The following is a 2,665-nucleotide window of genomic DNA, read 5'->3' on the forward strand; positions in this document are numbered from 1 at the left end:
GAAAGGGTGGTCAGGCCTTGGCAGGGGCTGCCCAGGGAGGTTTCGAGTGCCCATCCCTGGAGGTGCCCAAGGAAGGGCTGGAGGTGCCCAAGGAAGGGCTGGGGGTGGCACTCAGAGCTCTGGGCTGGGGACAAGGTGGGATGGGGCACAGGTTGGACTCGATGGGCTGGGAGGGCCTTTCCAGCCTCAGTGACTCCGTGATGTGTGCTGTGGTTTTCCTCTCACAGGACAAACTCTCCATGGGATACAGGTGCAATACCAAGTCCCAGTGTGGGAAAGAGCTGAGAACTTGGCCAGGCTGCTGCTATGGGGGAATTTCCCCTAAAAGCCCAAGGTGAGACATTCCTTGGCCCTTCTGAGCTCCTCACCGGTGCCAGAGAGGCCTGGCCCCCATTTCCATGCTGCACCTCAAACTGCACCAGGAGTTACACTGTCGTTAATGAAATAAAATAATTTTATTTTGAATTATGAATATTATAGACGTTGTCTCTTGTCCTGTTTCTTTTTTTTCTTTTCATTTCTGTGAATAATCTGTTTGCTGACAGTGTTTGATGATCCTGTTTGCCTGCAGCTGGCTGTGCTCTCAGTGCTGGTAGGTTTTCCCTGGGAATTAGATATCACTGAGATATACAAGTGCTGCTCCAGCCAGTCCTGCCTCTGACAACGGAACAGGAATGTAATGGAGTTTTTCAGTGTTCTATTATAACTCTACCATATATTACTTATACAGTACCTACCTGGGAGTAATATATTTATTTTATTCCCTGGCAATTCGAAATTGCCTGGGGAAGAAAAAAAAAGCTTTGTTTAAAGCAAAAATGATAAAAAATTGTTATTTCATCCCAGAATCAACAAAGTAACCAATTTGACCTCCCGTTAGATATTTCATTTTAGTTGCTAAGTAATTTACTATTTTTTAACACAGAAAAACATTCAAAATGAAATATTTGACACGAAGTATTTTGATGAGAAAGAAAAGTTACTTAAGTACTAAAAAATTAAGACAACTTGTGGCAATTGATGGACAGCTGTGCAGGATTTGTCAGCCTGCAACGGAGTTTTTTCCAAAAGAAGTTTTTTAACAAACTTTTCCCCAGCTCAAGGTCAGCCCAGCCACACACATATACCATGCTGAGCGTTCAGTCAGACCTGCAGAGATTTATGGGCTTAAGAGAGGAAATTTATCCTCAGTGCCTGCACTCCCTAAAATGTAGTAAATAGTAACCCCTGAGGGAGAGCTGCTGGGTGAAGCTCCAGAGGTGGAGACGTGATTTCCATCCCACCACCACCCCCAGCCACAGTTGTTCTTTATTTCATTTGTCATCAAAACATTGCTGTGTTTCCTTGGGGTTTTTTATGATCACAGAATCCCAGAATGATTTAGATCTTAAATTCTACCCTGTGCCACCCCTGCCGTGGGCAGGGACACCTTCCACTGTCCCAGGCTGCTCCAAGCCCCAATGTCCAGCCTGGCCTTGGACACTGCCAGGGATCCAGGGGCAGCTTCTCTGGGCTCCTTGGCTCTGTCTCCAGGTAGATTTACACCCTTTTTTCTCCCCTTTCAGCTGAGCCCTCTCCCCACCACGATGCAAATGAACACATTTGTGTGACCTCATCCATCAGGAGAGCGCTGATGTCGCCTCTCAGATGCCCCAAATTAAAACAATCCATTTCTGTGGCTGTGAATCCTCACCCAGCGTGCCAGGGAGGGCAGCTGGGGGGGAGGGACGTCCAACCCCCTGAATGGGATGTTTTGAAAGAGCCATCATTAAAATTGCAGCAAGTTGTGCTTCTCTCATGGCTGGGAGCTGGGACATGGTGACACCCTTAAAAGGAATTATTTTTCAGTGCTTGGGTATTTTAATCCTTTCTTTACATTTCCTTTTAAAACCGTATTTATAATTTAAAGCCCACCTCTGTGTGCCTTAATCCGAGACTCTCATTTGATTTTATTTTATATCTGTGATATAAATCTTTGATCCTTATTTTAGCTTTGTCTGGAATGCAACCACTAAGGAACATGCTAAAGATGTCTCTGATTTTCTGTCAGGATCAGGATTTTCACAGAATTCAGTGTAAGGTAATGCTTCTTCAGTCTAGTTCTCACATTTTAAGAATAAAAGTCAATGAAATGCCACTACAGATATATTTTTTTGGTGCTGTAAATTGCATTTTGATGAATCTTCACTCCTGAACCAGCCCTCCTTCAGCACTGCCAGGAAGCCTCTCTTGTTGCTTCTAGCAAGAATTGTCATGGTGATGCATTCTGTTGACCACATTTTTGAAACACAGATTGTTTCTAATTTTGTTTCTCCAGTTTACTCTGGGTACTGCACCATCTCTGTTTCTGTCCTCACTCTCTGTTCTTTGGAAGATTTTTATCACGACAAACCGTGAAAATCCACCCAGGAGGATCTGCCCTCGCCCTTTCACGTGTGCCAAACGTGTGGCTGGGGAAGGCTCTGCACAGCCACCCATGTGAGGAGCGGCTGAGGGAGCTGGAAAGGGGCTCAGCCTGGAGCAAAGGAGGCTCAGGGGGGACCTTGTGGCTCTGCACAAGTCCCTGACAGGAGGGGGCAGCCGGGGGGGTCGGGCTCTGCTCGCAGGGAACAGGGCCAGGAGGAGAGGGAACGGCCTCAGGCTGGGCCAGGGGGGGCTCAGGGTG

The 2,665-nt window shown here is 46.7% G+C and overlaps 1 long non-coding RNA gene across 1 annotated transcript in view; it reads left to right on the plus strand.

Annotated features, from left to right (window-relative positions):
• Positions 1-2,665, plus strand: part of LOC108446957 — a 4,689-nt gene that overhangs the window by 467 nt on the left and 1,557 nt on the right. The window contains exon 2 of the long non-coding RNA XR_001862299.1: positions 228-334. This is a non-coding gene — a long non-coding RNA (uncharacterized LOC108446957). The remainder of the gene's footprint in view (positions 1-227; positions 335-2,665) is intronic.

The sequence above is a fragment of the Corvus brachyrhynchos genome, unplaced genomic scaffold (assembly GCF_000691975.1).
Source record: "Corvus brachyrhynchos isolate BGI_N302 unplaced genomic scaffold, ASM69197v1 scaffold95, whole genome shotgun sequence".
Taxonomy (NCBI): Eukaryota; Metazoa; Chordata; class Aves; order Passeriformes; family Corvidae; genus Corvus; species Corvus brachyrhynchos.